The sequence below is a fragment of the Anarhichas minor genome, unplaced genomic scaffold (assembly GCF_050575085.1).
Source record: "Anarhichas minor isolate MPS153535 unplaced genomic scaffold, ASM5057508v1 ptg000029l, whole genome shotgun sequence".
NCBI classification, from domain to species: domain Eukaryota; kingdom Metazoa; phylum Chordata; class Actinopteri; order Perciformes; family Anarhichadidae; genus Anarhichas; species Anarhichas minor.
The window spans coordinates 1,024,083-1,030,082 of NW_027466475.1; positions in this window are offsets into that span (position 1 = coordinate 1,024,083).

A 6,000-nucleotide genomic window follows, 5' to 3' on the forward strand; every position below is an offset into this window, starting at 1 on the left:
GCTCCTCCTCAAAAAGTGACTGAGACGACGTTTACGTGCACAAAATATTAGTTTTTTTGTTCTTATTCCGAGAAAGAAAAATATTCCTTCTAAGCTGCTTCCATGACTAATGCAAATGAATATTTCCCACGTTGACATGCAGACTTGTTCTCCGATAACGTAAAACACCACCATGACGTTCGTTCCTCAGCTACATGTCCTTTAAATTCCCAAATACTCGGTCACAGGAGATTTTATTTGGGTCGCCAAATAAATAAGCAGAATTTCTTCCATAATCTTTTATTTAAAATGTATATCTGCAGTTCACCTTCAGGCCACATGGGGGAGCCTGAATGTTCGTACTTATCTGATAATTGTAGCCGACTTACAACATTGAATCTAATATGAACGGCTAGTGTACATTTTACTGATTAGAGGAAATGACAACAATGAGATAACCTGTTAACTCCGCCTAAAAGCTTTTATTTGGTTTCATTTATAAAGTATTTAACGTCTGCACATGTTTTCAACAACACGTAAAAAACAAACTTATATCTCTTCTACATGGCGGGTTTATCTGTTCAAGATGATATAAGTTAGTTGTCAGAAATGTTCATTTACGCGCAAATTCCCTCCTCTCATGGTTTGACATTTAAAAAAAGAAAATTGGTTCCCAGAATAAGAAGTTTGGGAAACACTGATTTACATAAAGTACATTTTCCTCCATTTCCAACTGCAGTCATGTTGCTCCCGTGGTTGTACCCGTCAAACAGGCGAGAGGCCGTGGGTCATAAAAAAAACTCAAACACATATTCAGAATGTGCTGTATACATGTACAAAGAACGCTCCTAAAACCAGAATAATATCGACATATTCCACATGTTTTAACTGGAAAATTGGGAATACAACAGGGAATATCCAAATGGAATAAACTGTTTAGATTACGCTGATACAATAGTGTGCATGAAAAGGTAGATTTGTTGTTGTGAAAGTGTAGTAAGTTAAGTGAGAAGATAAGTTATACATGTACTGAGTTGATATGACTTTTGATCTGCCAATGATGTGGTTACGTTTAGGAAAGTGAAAGTCACACGCTTTGTTGTAAAGAAAGTAATAACAGGTTGTTTTGTGCTTTTGTTGTTTTCCCATGACGACAGTTTTAATTTTTAATTGTCAAAAAAAGGGCATGAAATTATTAAATTACTAAATCAATACTAAGTTTGACTTACTGCGAGTATTTCTAGTATTTAGTTTTCATGCCTCACTCTTTTTTTCTTGGCATCAATGAGCCTCCATATATTCCATTTGACTCTGTTTAGTATTTGTGTTTTCTTCTTCTCGAGTTAAAGACCATCATGACAGCAGGAGAGCCAGATTTAAACTGACATAGCTGAAGTGCCCTTGAGCAAGACACTAAATCACCAGCAGCTCCGTGGTTGTATAATCCCATTTAATTTAATTTCCATGTAAAGCCTGATAAAACACAGTTTTTTTCCACAGATGGGTGGTATTAAAGAACTCCCTTTCCACCTTTACTCCCCCCTCTCTCCTCTCTGCAGGCTTCCTGCTCACCAGTAGGTGGAGCTTGTCTCCTTCGGCTCGAGAGGAAAAAGGAGGGAAGGAAGGGAGAGAGGGAGATGATTAAAGAGAGAAGAAAGACAGCAAGAGGCAGAGAGAGAAAGAGAGAGAGAGAGAGAGAGAGAGAGAGAGAGAGATGGACAGAGGGAGAGGGAGGGAGGGATGGAGAGGGAGGGAGGGAGGGAGGGAGGAGAGAGCAAGCGTCAGCACTCCATGCGTTAAAAGGGCAGATGGTAACCGCGGGTAACTGAGGAGCAAACCACTCTGCTGGCCACGGAGCAAGAGATCAGCAGAGAGGAGGAGGCAGGAGAGAGGACACATGCAGCGCAGCCGAGGAGACGAGCGGAGCATCTGAGGAGGAAGCTGCACGCCGGCTCTGACAGAGAGGAGGAGAAGACTGAGTACTTCTTCTTCTTCTTCTTCACACTAACAAGGAGAGGAAACAACAGAGACGAGGAGAGGAACAAAGGCAGAGGAGACGGGGAGAGAGTGAGAGAAAAGGGGGAAGAATTAAAAAAACAAAAAGTATCCCTCCCTTACACTTAGGGGAGATACAGAGACAAAGAAGAGGGAGGGTTGTGGAGAGGTTGCGGAGTGTGGAGAGTGAGGCAGCGGACGGGAGATAGTTAAGAGGAACTGCAAGACTGATCAATGAGAGGCTGAGATTTCGGGAAGAAATTTCGACTCAGCAAGAAAGAGGGAGAGAGATAGAGAGAGAGAGAGAGAGAGAGAGAGAGAGAGAGAGAGAGAGAGAGAGAGAGGGAAGAGGGAGGGAGGGAGGGAGTCAATGACAAGGAAAGATTGATGAATGAAAGATGGGAGCAAAACATATGGAGAGAAAAAGACTTAAGGGGAGAAATATTTAAAAGGGAGACCAAGAGGGAGGCAAGATTTTTTTCTTTTCTTTTTGAGAAAATAATTTAAAAAAGCAGTTAGACAACGACAAGAAGATGAGAGCGGAAAGAGGGTGAAATATTTAAAAAGAGACAGAAGCTAAGGGGAGAGAAGGAAGAGTCAAACATTCAAAAACTTAGAGAAGAGAGGGAATAAATCAGAGCAGTGGTGGAGGGGAGGAGGGGAGAAACTCCTCCTTTTCTTATTTCTTCTGTCCCTCCTCTACTTTATAAAACAAGAGGAGGAGAGACAACGATGAGGAGAGCCGGAGAGACTTGAGCCAGAAAGAAGAAGAAGGAAGAGGAAGCAGACTTTCTTTCTTTTCTTCAAAAGTCCAGATAGACATTTAAGTCCACGAAACCCAGTGAAATGCAATGGCGTGCTACTACATTGTGATCAGTTCCACCCACCTGCGTGACGGACAGCTGAGGAGCATCAAGGGGGTGTTCAGAGGACCAATAGGAACCAACGGACAGAGAAACATGGTAAGGGCCCCGACGCTTCGGCTCCTGGGAACAAAAACAAAAAGAGCAAATTTGAAGTGCTCTTATTTTGAAAAGTTTGGGACTGTCTTCAGGGAGTCAGATCTTTGAACTACATTTGAATCTACCTGCATTTAACAGAACATGAATCCACTTTAATGCAGAGTGCATGTGTGTGTATTTTTAAATTTCCTGCATTCATGAAAAGCCAGAAAGTCATTACTTCTAAATCCGCATGACTTAAACCACTCCCACTCCGTTGATTGGCAGCTCCTTAATCACTGTGTTTGCTGAGTTAATTAATTGCCACTTCCATTAGGTTAATTGACTTGGTATTGGAGGCAGAAAGCTGCAGATGGGGGTGGGGTCCCCTCCTCTTACACTAAAAGCTCCTCTGGCTCCTTTTAAGTGTTCGATGTTTGATGTCAGCGAGAAGTCAGGAGCGTTTTCTTTATTTCCTCTTTACATCCATCCTTTAGTTTGACATGACACACACAAACTCTCTCAAACACATGCGGGAGCCACATGTTCCCTCAGTTTTAAGCACATTGTTGTTGGTATATTTTAAACTAATCTATTCACAAGTCGTCCTTGTCAACAAATTTTAATGAGCTGCTAAATATAATAAGAAAAAAGCCATCTGATTAGGCACTTCTTGAAGTCAAAATACTGGTGTATTATAATTTTGTTTTACTTTGGTGACAAATTAAAACCCTAAACTTGTTTGATTAAAATCATCATGAAAATGAGTTGAGAGCATTAACTCGTGCCGTCCTGGAGCTGTGTGGGAAGATTTGAGGCGGCCAGATGAGTCAGAGGCTTCTTTAGGCTTCTTTACTTAAAAAAAAAACAGATTCCTACAGGCTTCAAAGAGAGACATCAGATGAGACGTCAAGAGGTTGTGTAAGGGCAGCGCTACAGTAGGCTCATTACACATAAAGCAGCAGCTACTCCTTGTTTCTTTACAAGAAATTAAATCACATTGACTCATTGTCATCATAGCTTTTTATTTCAAATACCAACTTTAATCTCTCTAAAGCCTGTTTTAGCAAGAATAACCATAATTAGCGTCATGTAATCATCATTAAGAATAAATTAAAATAATTTTAACGCAGGCTGCATGTTGTCTTTGTTCTCTCTTTCAGCGTGTGGCCACTTTTGCCTCGAGCGATATCACCGTCAGATCATATTTCACTTTTACTCATGTCAATACTTTTAACAAGGGCCATAGATCATACATTACGACGGCACGTCGCAGTGAGATGACGGGGCTGTAGGTCTGTGAGAGTGATATCAGCAATGCATCGGATTTGGTCTGCAATTAACTAGAAGGACACAATAGAGCCTGCAGCTGCACTGAAGTGCTCTGCAGCCGCAGCCGTTAGTGCTGTTTGATTTTGTGTCGTTATTAAAATAGCAACAACAACAAAAAGCATGGATATATTATAAAATACTGGTATTATGAGAACAGGCTATATCTCATACTGTAGTCTGGTGGCTGGAGGTGCTGACACCTGCAAGAAGTGTTTTCAAGCCTTTGGGCACATTGCAGCTTTCTCATGAGACTGATGGAGCACAAAACGTGTGGCTCTTATCGGTGTTAATAAAAGGTCCTGGATCATATCTTTATGGACTGGAGAGTGCGGACACTTCCACAAAAACAAAGTCGGGAGAAAGGCGGCAGCTGAAAGAATCCCGACCTGAGTTCATGTTTTGGGTGCATTTGTTTGGCTGACAGCTCTCGGTCCGTAAATGATGACGTTCCTTTACAACGAAACTGTCAATTACGTTTGAGTGAAACAGATTTTCTCCAAGATTGTGTTTGTTTGTAACCCTGTGGGGTCAAAGAAACACAGGATGTTGTGTTTTTACCAAACATAACAAACTAGTTGTGTTGCCTAATCATAAACAAGTCATTTAGTTTAGTTTTGTTTACGACAATGATCACGTGTTTTAAACTGTGACCGTAATCCGGGAGAAAATAATGTAATTTTGTAGGAGAAACCACCGCTACATTTTTACAAGTCTGTGAAAGAAAATATAACTATTCATGTATTTATATATATATATACAGTATATATATTTATGATAGCCTTGCACCTACGTGATGTGCATATAATTACTCTTCAACATGGTTACAATAACAACCACTTGGTTAATGTCAGGGAACGATCGTGGTCATGGTTAAAATAAACCCAACATACGGGGCAGTAAAGCAGCAACGTTTGGAAGCTATAACAGTAATGTGATTACTGAGTGTGAGATTACTATTTGGTTTCTATTTCTACAGTTATTAAATCATGAAAATGTGACGTATGGAGGTTTGGAGTTTGTTTAAAGCAGGCGGCAACCTCCGGTTCTGAAGCGTGAGGAAGCGTCTAAAACCTGCATTTTCTCTACTGACCAGCAGGGGGCGACTCCTCTGGTTGTATAGAAGTCTATGAGAAAATGACTCTACTTCTCTCTTGATTTATTACCTCAGTAAACATTGTAAACATGGGTTTATGGTCTCAATCTCTAGTTTCAAGTCTTCTTCAATACAGCATGATGTTCATTTAGTAAATTATGGTCCATTTAGAGTCTAAATAGACCATAAAGCAGAGTATGCTTTAGGGCGGGGCTTACTGTGATTGACAGGTCGCTGCCGCTACCAGAGACATATACGGCGTCTCTACGTCACTCCTCCACCGTCCAAATATGGCCACTTATATGGCAACAATCAAAATGCCGAACTCAAGGTTTCATAACGTAAGTCCACAAACCAATGGGTGACGTCACGATGGCTACTCCACTTCTTATATACAGTCTGTGGTTTAAAGGCTCTTTTGACGTAACAATGCTGAGAAATTACAGGAACAGTGTTGCAGCATTTAAGGGGATCTATTAGCAGACATGGGATATGATATCATCAATATTGTTTCCTTTAGTGCTCAATCACCTGAAATTGAGAATTGTTGTGTTTTCGTTACCTTAGAATGAGACGTTTGTATGAACAGAGTCGGCCATGTTTCTACAGTAGCCCAGAAAAGTCTTGAATGCCTTCTCTGTTGTTTAGATATGTTCTTTC